Raw genomic sequence first — 20373 nt, forward strand, 5'->3', positions numbered from 1 at the left:
AACCTCCATACTGTTCTCCATAGTGGCTGTATCAATTTACATTCCCACAAACAGTGCAAGAGGGTTCGTTTTCTCCACAGCCTCTCTAACATTTATTGTTTGTAAATTTTTTGATGATGGCCATTCTGACCGGTGTGAGGTGATACCTCATTGTAGTTTTGATTTGCATTTCTCTAATGATTAGTGATGTTGAGTATCCTTTCATGTGTTTATTGGCAATCTGTATATCTTCTTTGGAGAAATGTCTATTTAGGTCTTCTGCCCATTTTTGGATTGGGCTGTTTGTTTTTTTGATACTGAGCTGCTTGTATATTTTGGAGATTAATGCTTTGTCAGTTGCTTCGTTTGCAAATATTTTCACCCATTCTGAGGGTTGTCTTTTCGTCTTGTTTATGGTTTCCTTTACTTTGCAGAAGCTTTTAAGTTTCATTAGGTCCCATTTGTTTATTTTCATTTTTATTTCCATTTCTCTAGGAGTTGGGTCAAAAAGGATCTTGCTGTGATTTATGTCATAGACTGTTCTGCCTGTGTTTTTCTCTAAGAGTTTTATAGTGTCTGGCCTTACATTTAGGTCTTTAATCCATTTTGAGTTTATTTTTGTGTAGGGTGTTAGGGAGTGTTCTAATTTCATTCATTTACATGTAGCAGTCCAGTTTTCTCAGCACGACTTATTGAAGAGGCTGTATTTTCTCCATTGTATATTCTTGTCTCTTTTATCAAAGATAAGGTGACCATATGTGCATGGGTTTAACCCTGGGCTTCATATCCTTTTGCATTGATCTGTATTTCTATTTTTGTGCCAATACCATGCAGTCTTGATTACTGTAGCTTTGTAGTATAGTCTGAAGGTAGGGAGCCTGATTCCTCCAGCTCGGTTTTTCTTTCGCAAGATTGCTTTGGCTATTCGGGGTCTTTTGTGTTTCCAAACAAATTGTGAAATTTTTTGTTCTAGTTCTGTGAAAAATGCCAGTGGTAGTTTGATAGAGATTGCATTTTGTCTGTAGATTGCCTAGGATAGTATAGTCATTTTCTCAGTGTTGATTCTTCCAATACAAGAGCATGGTATATCTCTCCATCTGTTTGTGTCATCTTTAATTTCTTTCATCAGTGTCTTACAGTTTTCTGCATACAGGTCTTTTGCCTCCTTAGGTAGGTTTATTCCTAGGTATTTTATCCTTTTTGTTGCAATGGTAAATGGGAGTGCTTCCTTAATTTCTCTTTCAGAGTTTTCATCATTAGTGTATAGGAATGCAGGAGATCTCTGTGCAGTTGCTTTTCCCTTGCTGCTTTTATTATTTTTTCTTTATATTTAATTTTTGATAGTTTAATATTCATCTTGGTGTGTTTCTTCTTGGACTATCATATATGGGACTCTCTGTACTTCCCGGACCTGATTGACTATTTTCTTTCCCATATTAGGGAAGTTTTTAACTATAATCTCTTCAAGTATTTTATCAGTCCCTTTTTTTTACTTTTCTTCTTCTGGGACCCCTATAATTAGAATGTTGGTGCATTTAATGTTGTCCCCGAGGTCTCTGAGACTGTCCTCAATTCTTTTCATTCTTTTTTCTTTATTCTCCTCTGCGGTAGTTATTTCCACTATTTTATCTTCCAGGTCACTTATCCGTTCTTCTGCCTCTGTTATCCTGCTATTGCTTCCTTCTGGAGAATTTTTCATTTCATTCATTGTGTTTTTCATCATTGTTTGTTTGCTCTTTAGTTCTTCTAGGTCCTTGTTAAAGGTTTCTTGTATTTTCTCTATTCTGTTTCCAAGATTTTGGATCATCTTTACTATCATTACTCTGAATTCTTTTTCAGGTAGACTGCCTATTTCCTCTTCATTTGTTTGGTCTGGTGGGATTTTACCTAGCTCCTTCATCTGCTGTGTATTTCTCTCTCTTCTCATTTTGCTTAATTTACTGTGTTTGAAGTCTCCTTTTCACAGGCTGCAGGTTTGTAGTTCCCATTATTTTTGGTGTCTGCCCCCAGTGGGTAAGGTTGGTTAAGTGTGTTGTGTAGGCTTCCTGGTGGAGGGGACTGGTGCCTGTGTTCTGGTGGTTGAGGCTGGATCTTGTCTTTCTGGTGGGTAGGACCATGTCCAGTGGTGTGTTTTGGGGTGTCTGTGAACTTAATATGATTTTAGGCAGCCTCTCTGCTAATGGGTGGGGTTGTATTCCTTTCTTGCTAGTTGTGTGGCATAGGGTGTCCAGCACTGTAGCTTGCTGGTCGTTGAGTAGAGTTGGGTCTTAGCCTGGAGATGGAGATCTCTGGGAGAGCTTTTAACATTTGATATTACATGGGGCCAGGAGGTCTCTGGTGGACCAATATCTGGAACTCGGCTCTCCCACCTCAGAGGCTCAGGCCTGACACCCGGCTGGAGCACCTAGACCCTGTTAGCCACACAGCTCAGAAGAAAAGGGAGAAAAAAAGGAAATAACATAAAATAACATAAAATAATTAAAATAAAAAATTAAAAAATTATTTAAATAAAGTAGTAAAAAAAAGAAAGAAGAGAGCATCCAAACCAAACGAACAAATCTGCCAATGATAACAAGTGCTAATAACTATACCAAAAAAAAAAAATCGATAGCCTTTAGGACAAATGTTAAAAGCAAAACTCTACAGACAAAATTACACAAAGAAGCATGCACATACACACTCACAAAAAGAGAAAAAGGAAAAATATATATATATTTATAAGAAAACAAAAGGAAGAGAGCAACCATATCAATACACAAATCTACTAGTGATAATAAGCTCTAAATACTAAACTATGATATGCATAAAACCAGAATCAAAGTAGATGCAAAAAGCAAATCCCAAGTCTACAGTTGCTCCCAAAGTCCACCTCCTCAATTTTGAGTTGATTTGTTGCCTATTCAAGTATACTGGAGATGGAGATCTCTGGGAGAGCTTTTAACATTTGATATTACATGGGGCCAGGAGGTCTCTGGTGGACCAATATCTGGAACTCGGCTCTCCCACCTCAGAGGCTCAGGCCTGACACCCGGCTGGAGCACCTAGACCCTGTTAGCCACACAGCTCAGAAGAAAAGGGAGAAAAAAAGGAAATAACATAAAATAACATAAAATAATTAAAATAAAAAATTAAAAAATTATTTAAATAAAGTAGTAAAAAAAAGAAAGAAGAGAGCATCCAAACCAAACGAACAAATCTGCCAATGATAACAAGTGCTAATAACTATACCAAAAAAAAAAAATCGATAGCCTTTAGGACAAATGTTAAAAGCAAAACTCTACAGACAAAATTACACAAAGAAGCATGCACATACACACTCACAAAAAGAGAAAAAGGAAAAATATATATATATTTATAAGAAAACAAAAGGAAGAGAGCAACCATATCAATACACAAATCTACTAGTGATAATAAGCTCTAAATACTAAACTATGATATGCATAAAACCAGAATCAAAGTAGATGCAAAAAGCAAATCCCAAGTCTACAGTTGCTCCCAAAGTCCACCTCCTCAATTTTGAGTTGATTTGTTGCCTATTCAAGTATTCCAGAGACGCAGGGTACATCAATTTGATTGTGGAGATTTAATCTGCTGCTCCTGAAGCTGCTGGGAGAAATTTCCCTTTCTCTACTTTGTTTGCACAGCTCCTGGGTTTTAGCTTTGGATTTGACCCTGCCTCTGAGTGTAGGTCACCTGAAGGTGTCTGTTCCCCGCCCGCACAAGACAGGGTTAAAGTAGCAGCTGATCAGGGGGCTCTGGCTCACTCAGGCCAGGGGGGAGGGAGGGGTATGGAATGCAGGGCAAGCTTGCAGTGGCAGAGGCTGGCATGACGTTGCAACAGCCTGAAGTGTGGTGTGTGTTCTGGGGAAGTTGTCCCTGCATCATGGGACCCTCGCAGTGGCTGGCTGCACAGGCTCCTGGGAGGGGAGGTGTGGATAGTGACCTCTGCTTGCACACAGGCTTCTTGGTGGCTGCAGCTGCAGGCTTAGTGTCTCATGCCCGTCTCTGGTGTCCGTTCTGATAGCTGCATCTCAAGCCCATCTCTGAAGCTCATTTAGGTGGTGCTCTGAATCCCCTCTCCTTGTGCATCCCAAAACAACGGTCTCTTGTCTCTTAGGCAGTTCCAGACTTTTTCCCGGACTCCCTCCTAGCTAGCTGTGGTGCACTAGCCCCCTTCAGTCTGTGTTCATGCAGCCAACACCAGTCCTCTCCCTGGGATCTGACCTCCAAAGCCCGAGCCTCAGCTCCCAGCCCCATGATCAGGGGGCTCTGGCTCACTCAGGCCAGGGGGGAGGGAGGGGTATGGAATGCAGGGCAAGCTTGCAGTGGCAGAGGCTGGCATGACGTTGCAACAGCCTGAAGTGTGGTGTGTGTTCTGGGGAAGTTGTCCCTGCATCATGGGACCCTCGCAGTGGCTGGCTGCACAGGCTCCTGGGAGGGGAGGTGTGGATAGTGACCTCTGCTTGCACACAGGCTTCTTGGTGGCTGCAGCTGCAGGCTTAGTGTCTCATGCCCGTCTCTGGTGTCCGTTCTGATAGCTGCATCTCAAGCCCATCTCTGAAGCTCATTTAGGCGGTGCTCTGAATCCCCTCTCCTTGTGCATCCCAAAACAACGGTCTCTTGTCTCTTAGGCAGTTCCAGACTTTTTCCCGGACTCCCTCCTAGCTAGCTGTGGTGCACTAGCCCCCTTCAGTCTGTGTTCATGCAGCCAACACCAGTCCTCTCCCTGGGATCTGACCTCCAAAGCCCGAGCCTCAGCTCCCAGCCCCTTCAGGTGAGCAGAGAAGCCTCTTGGGCTGGTGAGTGCTAGTCGGCACTGATCCTCTGTGTGGGAATCACTCCACTTTGCCCTCTGCACCCTGTTGCTGCACTCTTGTCCATGGCTCTGAAGCTTCCCCCTTGCCACCCCCACCCCCCGTCTCCACCAGTGAAGGGGCTTTCTAGTGTGTGGAAACTTTTCCTCCTCCACAGCTACCTCCCGGAGGTGCAGGTTCTGTCCCTATTCTTTTGTCTCTGTTTTTTATTTTGCCCTACCCAGGTACATGGGGAGTTTCTTGCCTTTTGGGAAGTCTGAGGTCTTCTGCCAGCGTTCACTAGGTGTTCTGTAGGAGTTGTTCCACATGTAGATGTATTTCTGATGTATTTGTGGGGAGGAAGGTGATCTCCATGTCTTACTCCTCCACCATCTTGAAGGTCCCCCTCCTAGTATGGTATTCTTACACATTAGCTTATGGAGTTAACCACAAGTCTTAAACAAAAGTTAAATTATAAATTCCTAAAGAGAAAACCCCTTAGATCATGGATCTTTATTTACTTGCATGTTTTATACATCAATAATGAGTCTGAGGGAATTCACTGTCTTATCTTTTCTTATCTCAATGTCATTTTCTCTATTCTCCCACTGTTGAAATTTAATAGTAGCTCAACTTTGAGTAGATCTGAAGTCTAATACTCTGGCCTGTGTGAAACAAAGGAGGCAAGTATGTTAAAGAGCTATTACTGGCTGAAATAGTTGTGGTAAAATCCATACATTTCATTGATAAAAGAGCACTATGTTTACTCAGATCTTATTTAGTCATTGTTTATACAATATGAAAAAATTGTATCTGCAACAAATTCAAACTAGAGGAAGTATACATACTCTAAAACCAAAAGTGAGGCCTGTCAGCTTTGTATCAAAAGATTAAAAATGAATCTATATAAAACAGACAAAACTCAAAAAAGCAGCATGATTTTTGTTTATTTTGTATAGGTAAAATAACCTGTACCTTTCAGTAGTTCACAAGATAACCCTGTGGTACATCATAGTTAAATAATTAAAATTTGCAATAATGGCTTTGAGTCTTCTAGAATAAGTTAAATAATTATAATTTATATTTCCTTAGTGATATTTTGGGATACTTTTCCAGACAATCATTACCATCTGTGTGGTCAAAGAATTCATGAAATTTGACACAAAAGTATTTAAAACAAATATAAGTGATACCAAAACAACTGAAGAAATCTGTGTTCCACAATAAAGGTTTACTGAAAGATGGTCCATCCACCCAATAGAATATTACATAGTCATTTAAATGATAATTATGAGAACTATATAAAAATATGGAATAACGTTAACAGTGTTAAGTGAAAAAAGTGATCATAGAATTACATAGGCATCTGACAGATCACTGCTATTTAAAAGAAGGTTATTTGTCGATAAAGACTGGAATGAAATAACACAAATGGAGAGGCAATGGCAGAATATAGAGGCCATGTGCATAAACTTGGAACCAGGTTTCCTGCGTTTGGTTTCCAGATTTGCCACTTTTTAGTTGCCTTACTTTGAGCAAATTGTGAAACCTATGTGGCTTAGTTTACTCATCTGATAAACAAGGACAGATTATCTTCTCCATATGCTCTTATAAGGATTAAACTGATATAATGTATATGTCAAATACTAAGAACAATGCCTAGAACATACTATTACTATATAAGTTGATAAATTTTTAAAAAGTAGTTATATTATATTGGTGAGATTAAAGGAGAATTTTATGTTGTTTCTAGGTAAGGTGAATTAAAAGAAAAGATTTCATCATGTAAGTTAATTCCACTTAAAAAGTCAAGGAATTACATAAATAATTTGGAAAAAACAATGATTTAAGTGAAATATTTTTGGATTTTGAAAGAAATGCACTCAGCTATCTGGAAAGTTCAACTAATAGGTAATTTTCTAAAACATCTGGATTAGTCCAGACTTTACTACTCTTAATATTTCACTCTTGTTTACAAATTGCCACCATATTGTTCTCTAAATTTATTGTTAGTTATGTCATGTGTGTTTGGCCTTCACAGCCACATTGTATCTCCATCCTAAGGAAGCTTGGTGGGTTGAGTAGAATAACCTTTCCTTTGCTTGCCTTACCTTGGGTTAAATTTCCTATGTTAAGAGATAGAAGTATACCTTGGCAGTAGTAGAAAGGCACAGAGAAAGCTGGAGTCCTCGTTTTAGGCCTATGGTTTGACATGTAGTTCCATGTAGTTCAGCCTAACTCACAAGCTAAGTTAGGGCTCCATGTGGGTATTTGGGGCCAAAGGCAGCAGGTGATAATAAGTCATTCCTTTAACTGGTGTTATTGTGTTTATGTTTTGGCACTAGATGTGCACCAAAACTTAAGCCAGACTGAAGCTCCAGGACAAGCAAAGAAGCCTCCTTCACAAAAAGATTAGGTAGTGTACCTCAGTCACTGTCTGCACAAGGCCCTGGAGATGGCAGCCTGCCAAGAGTCACCTTTCTGATTGCCACAGTCCCATGGGACTCAACAATGCAAACTCCCTTCACCACAAGAGCCAGGCAATCAAGGGGGTATCCCTTGGGTTGTAGCTGTAAAAATGGGACACCAGATATGAAAACCAGGGCACCAGCTACATATAAAGCTCTTTTTTAGTAGACACTGGTGGTCTGGGTGCAGAAGAGGGAGAATGTGAAGATAGTGCCTACCCTCCATGATCTCTGAAAAGGAGTGCAGTCAACTCCCAGATGTGCTTAATTAGAAACCTGACCTTCAGACTGCAGCTCTGATGATTAGCTAGTAGACCTCTTTCATAGAAAGGTGGAGATCCTGGGCCCTTTGCCTCTTGCTGTGCCCTGGGGGTGGAAGCTGTTTAAGAATTCTTTTTCCATTGATTATGGTCTTGTGGGAACCACAAGTGTAAGTCCTACTGGCCACCAGAGCCACAAAAATCAGGGTGCCAGACAGGGGTATGAACTCCTTTGTGGGTGACCCCAGTTATTACAGTCCTATGGGACCAAGAACACAAACTCCCCTGGCTTCCAGAACCAGGCAGCCAAGAAATGTCCTCTGGGCAACAGCAGCAGAGATCAGAAAACGAGTCATATATAAAAGTTCCCTTCTGTGAGATACTTGTGCTCTAAAGCATGGCAAAGGGAGAGAGAAGAGATAGTACATTTCAGTCTCTGTTCCTGGAGAGTGTTCTAACATGCTCCTAGAGTGTGTGTTAAATTAGATGCCTGACCTTAAGGGAAATGCTTTAATATAAGCAAATGAGCCTCCTCTACTTTAAGTGTGGGAGAAATTGGCTGCCTCTGAGCTGGACTCTGGAGTGGGTAAGTCCAAGCATGGGTCCTTTAAGAGCTGTCTCTCAGTTTGCTACAATTTTATGGCTCTCAGGACACAAGTCCTGTTGATTTTCAAAGTTAGATGTTTTGGGGGTTTTCTCTCTGGTGCAAGTCCTACAAGTTGAGGTGCCTGATGTGGGGTTCAAACTATTTGCTCCTTAGGGAGAAGCTCAGGCCTTGGAGTTTTCTCCTGGTTATGGGGGTGGCGTTTATGGTGAGATTGTGTGCCAGCCTCGTCTACCCATTTCAGTGTGGTTATCTTCTTGTTTTCCCAATGTGTAGTCATCACTCAGCTGGCCTTTAGGTTTTGTTTAAGAAGAACTTGTTCCATATGTAGCTGTAGACTTAGTGTATCCATGGGAAAAGGTGATTTCCAGGTATTCCTATGTTACCATCTTGAACCTGAAGCAAATAGGAGTCACAGAGCTGAAGAATATAGTAACTAAACTGAAAAATGCACTAGTGGGGTTCAACAGCAGACCAAGTAAAGCAGAAGAAAGGAATTGGTCAACTCAAGGAAAAGGCAGTGTAATTCACCCAATCAGAGCAGCAAAAAGAAAAAAGAATGAAAAAAAAAAGTGAAAATAACTTACCGAGCCTATGGGACAACATCAAACTGACTAACATTCACATTACAGGGGTCCCAAAAAGAGAAAAGAGAGAAATGGGCAGAAATCTTGTCTGAAGAAATAATGGCTTAAAATTTATTAACCTGGAGAAGGAAAGAGACATCCAGATCTAGTAAGCCCAGAGAATTACAAATAAGATGAATCCAAAGAGACCCTCATCAAGGCACATTGTACTTAAAATACCAAAAGTTAAAGACAAGGACAGAGTATTATAAGCAACAAGAGAAAAACAACTTGTTATGCACAAGGGAACCCCCATAAGACTATTAGCAGATTTTTTTCAGCAGAACCTTTGCAGGCCAAAAGGAAGTGGCACAATATATTCAAAATACTGAAAGAAAAAACCTTCCAAACAAGAACACTCTACCCAGTAAAGTTAACATTCAGAGTTGAAGGAGAGATAAAGAGGTTTCCAGGCAAGCAAAAACTAAAGGAGTTCATTACCACTAAAGCAGCCTTATGAGAAATGATAAAGGGACTTTTTTAATTTGAAAAGAAAGGGTACTAATTAGTAACAAGAAAACAACAAAAGAGTAAATCTCACTGAAAAGGTAAAAATATGGTAAAGTTAGTGGATTAACCACTTATAAAGCTAGTAAAAGGTTAAAATACAAAAGTAGTAACAATAACTATGATTACAATAATTATTTAAGGAATACACAAGATAAAAAAATGTAAAATGTGTCACGAAAAACATAAAATATAGGGGAGAGAGTAAAAATGTTGAACTTTAAAATGAGATCAAACTTACATTGTTATCAACTAAAATAAACTAAACATATAACAACTTGTTATAGATACAAGTTGTTATATGTAAGTCTCATCATAACCACAAAGTTAAAACTTATGGTAAATACACAAAAAATAACGAGAGAGGAGTATAAGCATACCACTAAAGAAAGTCTTAAAATCACAAAGGAAAAGAGCAAGAGAAGAAAAAAGGAACAGAAAGGAATTACAAAAGCAGCCTTAAAAAAATGAACAAAATGGCAGTAAGTACTTACCTATCAATCATTACTTTAAATGTAAATGGACTAAATTCAATGATCCAAAGACACAGAGTGGCTGAATGAACCCACCAATATGTTGCCTACAAGGGACTGTCTTTAGATGTAAGGACAGGCACAGACTGAAAGTGAAAGGATGGAAAAAGATATTCCATGCAAATGGAAACCAAAAGAAAGCTGAAGTAGCTATAAGTATATCAGACAATATAGACTTTAAGACAAAGACTGTAATAAGAGACAAAGATGGTCATTACATAATGATAAAGGATCCTTTTCAACAATACATGAAAAGGATCACAACAAGTGAGATGTATTCCAAGGATGCAAGGATGGCTCAACATCTGCAAATCAGTCCATGTGATATACCACATTAACAAAATGAAGCATAAAAATCACATGATCATCTCAATAGATGCAGATAAAGCATTTGACAAGATTCAACATCCATTTATGATACAAACTCTCAACAAAGTGGGTATAGAGGGAATCTATCTGAACATAATAAAAGCCATATATGACAAGCCCATAGCTAACATCATACTCAACAATGAAAAGCTGAAAGCATTTCCTCTAAGAGCAAGAACAAGACAAAGATGTGCACTCTTGCCACTTTTATTCAACATAGTTTCAGAAGTCCTAGCCAGACCAATTAGGCAAGAGAAAGAAATTAATAGCATCCAAGTTATAAAGGAAGAAGTAGAACTGTCACTATTTGCAGATAACATGATACTGCACATAGAAAAATCCTAAATATTCCATTAAAACACTTAGAACTAATAAACAAATTCAGTAGAGTTGAAAGATGCAAAATCAATATATAAAAATCTGTTGCATTTCTATACACTAATAATGAGCTATCAGAAAGAGAAAGGAAACCGTCCTGTTTACAACTGCATCAAGTAAAGGAAATACCTAGGAAAAAATTTAACCAAGGAAAGCCCTGTATATTGAAAAATATGACATTAATGAACAAAATTGAAGGAGACACAAATGAATGGAAAGATAGTGCATGCTCATGGATTGGAAGCATCAATACTGTTAAGATGTCCACATTACCCCAAACAATCTACAGATTCAGTGCAATCTCTATCAAAATTCCAGTGGCATTTTTCACAAAACCAGGACAAATAACCACAAATTTCTATGGAACCACAAAATATCCTGAATAGCCAAAGCAGTCTTGAGAAAGAAGAACAAAATTGGAGGTATCATGTTCCCTGATTTCAAACTGTATTACAAAGCTATAGTAATCAAAATAGTATGATATTGGCATAAAAACAGACACAGATTAATGGAACAGAATAGAGAGCCCAGAAATAAACATATGCATATACGGTCAATTAATTTATAACAAAGCAGCCAAGAATATACAACAGGGAAAGGACAGTCCCTTCAATAAATGGTGTTGGGAAAACTGAACAGCTAGATGTAAAAAAATGAAAATCTACCACTATCTTACACCATATACAAAAATAACACAAAATGTATTAAAGACTTGAATATAAGATTTGAAACCATAAAACTCCTAGAAGAAAACATAGTTGATAAGGTTCTTGACATAGGTCTTGGTGGTGGTTTTTTTGAAGCTGACACCAAAAGTAAAAGAAACAAAAGCAAAAATAAATAAATGGGACTGCATTATACCAAAAAGCTTCTGCATAGCAAAGGAAACCATTAACAAAATGAAAAGGTAACTTACTGTATGAGAGAAAATGTTTGCAAATCATCTGATTAGGAGCTAATATCCAAAATATGTAAAGAATTCCTGAAAGTCAATAGTACACAAGCCAATTAAAGGATCGGTTGAAGATCTGAAGAGACATTTTTCCGTAGAAGACATACAGATAGCCAAATGAAAATATGCTCAATATCATTAATCATTAGAGAAATGAAGATCAAAATCACAATGAAATATCATCTCACATCTTTTAAAATGGCTATGAAGAAGAAGAAGAGAGATAACAAGTGTTAGCTAGGATGTGGAGGAAAGGAAAACCTTGTGCACTGTTTGCGGGAATGTAAGTTGGTTCAGCCACTATGGAAAACAGTATGGAGGCTCCTCAGAAAATTAAAAGTAGAACTACCATAAGATCTAAGATCAAGCAATTCTACTTTTGGGTATTTATGTAAAGAAAATGAAAACACTAACTCAAAAAGATATATGCACACCCGTATTAACTGCTGTGTTATTTACAATAGCCAAGATATAGAAACAGTCTAAGTGTGATTGATGAATGAATGGATAAAGAAATTGTGATATATATGTGTATATATATATAATTTATATCATTCAGCCATAAAAAATGAAATCTTGCCATTTGTGACAACATGTATGGACTTTGGTGGCATTATACTAAGTGAAATAAGTCAGAGAATGACAAATACTGTATGATCTATCTTATCTGTGGAATCTAAAAAAAACCCCAAAAAACCCAAAACAAAAAGCCAAGCTCAGAGATACAGAGAACAAATTGATGATTGCCAGAAGTGGGGGGTGGGATGTAAGAGAAATGGGTGAAGGGGTTCAAAAAATAGAGGGAAAAAAAGGCAAATACTATAGATATCTGTTAAATGTTAGCTCAGCTGCACTGTCTGTATGTTTTATAATAAGTGCTAACGAGAAAGATTATCTCATCTACTTTGTATTACATTGAGTGTAGCAAGATATATATAGATAATTTATAAACTTCTAATTGCGATGATGCCTTGAGAAAGGGAAAAAAAATTAAAACATTTTTAGCTCTTACATGAATCATATATTTCTATCTTTCATTAAATTTTTTTTCCAAAAACTTCTTCAACAAGGTTATGTTTTTCTGTTGCTTCTTTCTCCGTTATTGAAATTTCCTGAATCAATAAGTCATAGTACTATCGTTCTCAGTCATTTTCAAGATGAGGCACCATGGCAATGGGCAATGTACTAATTTAGAAATAGAGCAGACTTTTAGGAATGTAGTAATTCAGCTTTATGGAAAACAGGAAAGTGACTCAATAAAACCATCTGGTCACTAGAAAACAAAACAAAACAAAACCTGTATGCCATACTTATGGGTCCCTGCTGTGTGAGTGGCCTAGCATGGTATGGGGGCCTGCTTAAACTCACCACTAACAGCTGGTTACCATTCAGTTGCTAGTGTTGGTGCCCAGTTATTTTCAGTTTGTCTTGGCACCGGCAGCGGCTAACATCTGCTAAGTGATGGCTCAATTTGTGGGCCCAGGTCTTTAGGATTTAAACGCTCCTGAATTCACTGTAAGGCATAATCTAGGCCTCTGTGGGAGCTTCTTCAAAGTCAACCTGAATGCTTGCAAGAGGTTGCAAGGCATCATGGTTTCCTGGCTTTTATGCAGCCTGGACCTTCCTTATGAGGTGGTTGCTGCCCACCCAGGCCTCCTAGGACTTGGCTGTCTCCTCCTCTATGTAGCAACAGGAGGGTATTGTTAATGAGATAACGGTTTTCCATAGTTTCTAGATTTTTGCCATACGAATCTGTCTTTGGTGAGAATTATGTTTACATACATATACGTGCATCTGGGGCTGTGGAGCACAGACATTTGCTGTGCATTTATTTCACGCGTCTACCAGGAATCAGCTAGACATTGGAAGTTGGCTTTTGGAATTTGTTATATCTACTGCCAGGTCACAAAGTTGTGTTGGAAAGTTCAGAAATTAAAAGACCCAAATAGTAGTGAAAACAAAGAAAATATCATTTATTCAGGTTGAGGAACTGGCCAATCTCAAGTAATTACAGCTTCTTGTTTGTTCATATTGATTTTTTCCCTATTTACAGTTCCTAGAAGTTAGAAAATGCTTGCTTGTATCCTATTGCCTTTTTTTTTCCTTTTAAGACAAAGAACTTATTTATTTTAGAAACCTAGTGGTCTTTAGCATCATTTTAATGTGTGTTTGAGTAAATTTTAGAGTTGGAAGAGTAAAAGAAATGCAGTATTTACATTTTGCTAATTTTCTTCTCTTCTTAGAAAGCTGTTATTTTGCAGAAACAGAAATATGTTTAAAATGTATGTATTTTAACTATAAAAATCAATTGTCATAAATTGTATATATAGCAAATCACATGGGAAGTCTTTATTTCCTAATTTAAAAAAGCTGCCTCAAAGAAATGTTTCAGCACACAGAGGCACATGGGCCACTTGGCAGACAGCCTAATTGAAACCAAGGGCCCGGGAGAAGAGCTGAACTCTGCATCTGCCATCCAGAACTGGCTGTGCTACACTTTGAACCAGTGCTGATGGCTTTGTACACAAAGATCAAAATGAGTTTGTTTTATTCAGCTGGGTTGTGGAGGTGCACATATTTTGGCTTCTGGATGCAATAAAGCATTGAGCTCTCAGATAAACAAACTATAAATCTAATCAAGCCTAGGCACAGTGATAAGTAGATTGCTTGAGAGAAGGAGGAGAGACAGACAAACAGAGACAGACAGACAGAGACTCATGAGATAAAATGGCCCTATTCCATTTTATGCAATGGAGTACAGAACATGAGTCTTGGTATGTTGCCAGTCTTAACAACTATTTCTTCTTCTTCCTTTTCCTCTTCCTCTTCTCATCTTCCTTCTTGTCATATTGCAGTAAGACTGCAGATATATTCTCTGTTAAAGAATTGTCCTGGGAGCTACATCAGACTCCTTGAATGGAAGCAGGTGAATTATTGTAAAATGTTTCTTCTTAAGGTTGTGTCTGAGGACTTTGAAATATTTTCCTCTCTGTTTCTCAAAGCAGTATAGGCAAATAATATTTAGGTAGTGTGTTCCTTGTGTGCTATTTGTAGCCATCAGTATCATTATCATGTAACCTTTATTTGTCCCCAGTTATGTGCTTGGAAGTAAAACAAAAGAACAATGAATGCTCCATCTTAAACATGTTTAGATGTAACCACTCCGAAGCATAGTTGAGTGTTTCAACTATGACGAAGAAATAGAAAGTTGTCATTGATTTATTCATGTGCTTTGGATGCTTTGACCCACCACACAACTTCAAATATTGTTGGAATCAATCCATCTCCTTACTTTACTAAGTAGCTGCCAGATAAATCTCCAGATATAATAAAATATGTGTCCATTAGGAATGACTGAATTCCACAACTAGATTCCACCTGAAATCTGAATGATGAAGTTTTAATTTAAAGTGAATATATAAGTTGACAGGTTTAAAAACTGCCCAAGAGGGCTTCCCTGGTGGCGCAGTGGTTGAGAGTCCGCCTGCCAATGCAGGGCACATGGGTTCGTGCGCCGGTCCGGGAAGATCCCACATGCCATGGAGCGGCTGGGCCCGTGAGCCATGGCTGCTGAGCCTGTGCGTCCGGAGCCTGTGCTCCGCAACGGGAGAGGCCACAACAGTGAAAGGCCCGCGTACGGCAAAAGAAAGAAATAAATAACAGTGATTTAGAAATTTCCTCCAGTAATACAGGAATCCTGGCTGTGCAATAAATAATGAACTTCTAAAAAATAGACACCTATAATCTAAATCACTAATCAGATATTTACAGCGTGGTTAATTGCTTAAAATATTTTTATTGAGATATAATTCACTTACCACAAAATTTATGCTTTCAAAGTATACAATTTAAGTAGTTTTTAGTATATTCACAAAGCATGCAACCATCATTTCTATCTAATTCCAGAGCATTTTCATCACCTTAAAAAGAAATGCTGTACCCGTTAGCAGCCTTTTGTGGGATTTGTTGATGGTTTCAGAGTACTGGTACCTTCTTTCTAACTTCCAATTTGAATAAAGGTTCATTTGTAGCTCTTAAAAATCAACTTTGATATTTTTTTCATCTCCAATTTCCACGCTATTAAGATTCTTTAATGTAGATAACCAAAATATTTCAAGCATGTAGTAAAATGTAGCAGAGTTTAGAGAGTTCAGCACTGGACTGGACAGCTTATTGTATGAACTATCTAAGTTCCTTAGCAACTCAAAAGTTTAGTCTTATTGTGTATGAGCCAACCAGGCTAATGAATTGAGCTGGGTACTACCTTGTCCAGAGTGTTATGCTAGGAGTCATATTTCTTGTTCAAAACATATATAGAAAGTTCAATAATAATTATTTTAATAATGTTAATAATAATTAGGAAGAATAGGAAGAAGAAAATGAAGTTGAAGAAAAACATATTAACATAATTTGTTGATCACCCCACTATGCTAGGAATTTGTTCAATATACTTTTCATTTAGTAATGCATTTATCCTCAGTACAACTCATGAACATAAGTAGCATGATATAGTATTAAGTGTAACTTGGTTCTAAGTAGCAGAAACCAATCCTGTTTATCTACAGTAAACAGTGAGCTTATTGGAATTATCTAGAGGCTCCAGACTCAATGGAGGACACATGACCAGGATTATTGACTAGAAGAAACCAAGGAAGCTACAGAAGACTGGGCAGCAGAAACGGAGTGTTAGTCATGCCACTACAATCTGATGGCATGCCACAGCTCTTACTGCTGCTGTAATGAATATGACCACCTGCTTTCCTGATACCATTGTGTTAATGGCTTAGATTCAACAACCAAGAAAGAGCATCTGATGTACTGAACTTATATTACGTGCTCACTCTGTGGAGAAGCAAGGGAGGAACAAGTCTGTTTGGCTTACGTGATGGTAATTTTATGTGTCAACTTGGCTGGGCCACAGTTCCCAGATATTTGGACAAATGTTATTCTGTATGTTTTTATGAGGGTGCTTTTTGGGTGAGATGAACATTTAAATCAGTGAACTCTGAGTATTGCAGACTACCCTCCATAAAATGGAGAGCCTCATGCAATTCAGTGAAGACCTTAATAGAATGAAGACTGATCTCCCAGCAAGAAGGAATTCTGTCAGCAGACAGCCTTTGGACTTGAACTGAACTTTTTCCTGTGTCTCCAGCCTGCCGGCCTACTCCATTAGATTTTGGACTCACCATACCACACAGTAGTGTGAGCCAATTCCTTAAAATAAATCTCTCTCTCTCTCACTCTCACATACACACATTCACACACCCTGTTGGTTCTAATTCTCTGGAGAACCTTGACTAATACAGCTTATTTTGTAGGAAGTGGCTAAAACCTCCATAGAGTTCTACAAAATGAGTCATTACTCAAATGAATTTGGATTACTAATAAGAAGGGAGGGGCTCAATAATGAACAACCCCAAAGCAAGAAATGTCTATTACACATAATATATGAAGATGGTGTCTAAGTTCTGAGGGAAAGGAACTCAGAGATATGGAGTTAATCTGGAAAGAAATCACGGGAGAATCTTTTCTAAAGGAAGAGAGAGACATGAATTGGAAGAGCGAAAGAAGGAAGGTATTCTAAGTCAGGGGAATAAAAATGGGCACATGATCTCCCATTGAGGTGGCAATACAATGGTATATGGAGGAAGCAATGCTGTGCCAGACCTTTGAATAGCCTGGAAGCCTGTTGGAAGCCAACTGCCATGTCAGAACTGCCTGGAAACCATCATGCTATGAGAAGTCAAAACCATCTGCAGAGGCCCTAAGAGAAGGAGAGAGAAAGATAACGCACACAAGGAGCACCTAGGTACAAAGTGTAAGCGAAGAAACCTTTGAGGAAGTGTATTCTCCAGTTACCCTAGGTATCAAGCTGATATCAAGAATATCAAAGATGAAACATCAAACTGAGTCCTTCTTGGGCACCTTAGCTCCATATCACTAGTTAAATAAAATGGTTGTTTTATGCCATTATGTAGTTTTGGGTAGTTTGACAATGCAGTGGTAGATTCCTGTCACAGATACTATCCGCTTGATGTGGTACTCTGAAAGTTTGGAGATGTAGAACCAAATCAGGAGAACAAATGAGGTTCCTGAGGGTGAAGTTTAGAGAGTATGAAAGTCAAGGACTGAGGCTGAGAGATACCAGTATTAATGGTCAAGGGGAAAATACCCCAGATGTTAGTGAAGGAAATAGATGATCAGAACAATCAGAATTAAATTAGGAAACACTGCCACTGAAGACCAAGATGTTGACAGGGGCAGTGAGGAACAATATATGTAGCCAGAGAACATGGGCTCAATGAAGACAATTTATTTTATTAAGGTCCATATTGATCTTGTATACAGCAATTTTAATAGAGTGAATAATGAAACTAAAATGGATAAAGAATGAGATTTGGTTTTGGTAAATGTTTAATAGTATTATGTTACTTTAGATTATTAACAACTATAAGTAAGCTCTCTTAAAAGGAAAAGAAATAAAAATCTAATGTGCGTTTTACTAGTACAAGTGTATTTTATAAATGATAAAATTTGTAAATAAAATGTGTTTAAATTTATTTTATAAGTGATAAAATATGTCTATAAATTTATTTTATAAATTTAAATTTATAGAACTTACTTATAAAGAAAATGCACGAGAAGAATAAGGCCATTTTTTTTAAGGCCATTTTAAAAATAGTAAAAATTTTAAATTTGGACTTGTGGTCCAAATTAATGGCTACTGTCTTCTTTCAAGTTGGCAGCCCATTTATTTGAATACCATTTTGGTTTTGCACAATATTGAGGTGCTCTGTGATGCTCCCTTCACTCTTTCAATCCTACAGAAGTGGACATGCATAGGGCTGGCACTTAAAAAGACCAGTGAAGGGCTTCCCTGGTGGCGCAGTGGTTGAGAGTCCGCCTGCCGATGCAGGGGACACGGGTTCGTGCCCCGGTCTGGGAAGATCCCACATGCCGCGGAGCAGCTGGGCCCGTGAGCCATGGCCACTGAGCCTGTGCGTCCGGAGCCTGTGCTCCACAACGGGAGTGAGCCACAACAGTGAGAGGCCCGCGTACCGCAAAAAAAAAAAAAAAGAAAAAACAGTGAAAAGTTAAAACTTCCTCATGAATTGCTCATTTGTAAGAAGGTCAAATATATATGGAGATGGCAAAAGAAGCTTTATTCCAAAATCTGAATAGAAACAATTTAACTTAGGAGTCAAGATGAGCTCCACAGATTCTTGTGTGTTAAAATATGCTATATATTGTCTTATGCATTTTTCTAGTTTCGAAATTAGTTAAAAATGTTTAGAAATTATATTTCTATGAAACATTCGTGTGACTCTTGAAGCTTCTCCAAAGGCTTCTATGAAAAACTACTAAACAAAGGGAAATCTTCAAGGCACTTTGCCTTCAACAGAACTACTTTGGATGTAAAGCAATTTCATTTGAGTATAAAAATTATATTCTCCATGCTCTAGCCTGTGCTTATTTTATCTTTAATTACTTATGGTTTCACCAAATTTCAAATAAATGTGTTCTTTATTTTTTTTTATAAAACTTCTCATGAAAATTGGGTAATTTCTTTCTGTATTATTTACTTTCTAGAACTTTCCCCTGCTTTTTGGAAAAAGACTTTTATGGCCAGCTGTATGGCTCACTAAATTCTGCTCAGTACCATGCAAGGACAATGGGATAGTCTTTCAGTTTGCTTATATTATTAGCTATTATGTCAGTATTAAAGATATCAGAAGGCATTTTAGCCTCATAGATGAAGCAGACAGTCACTAAATAAGTACTGTGACACCTGTTAGTCTCAATCAAGACTTTAGGTATCATTAGCAAAGAAGCATGTTGGGGCTTGAGTGGAGGCTCGGTCATCTTTACTTCAAGGTTGGAATTGCCCTAACTCCACTAATAGCTGTGTAATATGGACACCTCTGTTTTGGATACAAGAGGAAGGTAACTGTTCTGATGCTACAGTTTGTGAAATGTAACACCATTGTTTGATTCTGTTATTAAGTGCAGTTGTTCACACCTAACCACATATTTATCATCTTGCATTGTTATCTCAGGATATTTATTCTCTAATGGGACTCTAATAGCTTTGTGTGGAAGGTCTCATCTTTCCTATTGAGCTGTAAGCTTTTCAAAGACAATGGGAAATAACTCAAAATTTTTGTTGCCACTCTGTACAGAATAGTTTCAGGCACAGACTAGGAATGCGATAGAGTTTAGCGAATTAATGTAATATTTATTGAGTTCCTATGTCATGTCTGTGGCTATGCTAAGTGCTATGTGCAGAGTAGTAATATGGCACAGGCTCTACCTCCTTAATAAATTGAAAAAATTAAAAGTGTGTATAAATACACATATACAAACGCGCTCATATGTACATATATATATATGCGATGATTCACTTTTTCTATCACTGGTTCAAAATAGTGAGTTTTAGAACTTACTTGAATTTCAAACTTGTAATATTATTGATTTTATTGTAGATAATCCAGTATTTTTTGTTAATTTGCCAAAGAACATTCCATATTAATAATGTTATAAAATATGGAGAATTTTTATTAGGAAAATTTTCAATTATTATTTTTATTCTTACTTTTTTTTTTTTTTTGGCGGTACGCGGGCCTCTCACTGTTGTGGCCTCTCCCATTGCGGAGCACAGACTTCTGGACGCGCAGGCTCAGCGGCCATGGCTCACGGGCTCAGCTGCTCCACGGCATGTGGGATCTTCCCAGACTGGGGCACGAACCCGTGTCCCCTGCATCAGCAGGTGGACTCTCAACCACTAGCACCACCAGGGAAGCTCCCTATTCTTACTTTTTAAGGTAGGAATAATAACTTAGCAAGACACTTGTGAAAACTCTGTGTCTTAGTTCTTAATTATATTCTCTGTGTTGAAGCCTG

This window comes from Neophocaena asiaeorientalis, unplaced genomic scaffold, assembly GCF_003031525.2.
Source record: "Neophocaena asiaeorientalis asiaeorientalis breed wild unplaced genomic scaffold, Neophocaena_asiaeorientalis_V1.1 scaffold5, whole genome shotgun sequence".
In the NCBI taxonomy this organism is placed as follows: Eukaryota; Metazoa; Chordata; class Mammalia; order Artiodactyla; family Phocoenidae; genus Neophocaena; species Neophocaena asiaeorientalis.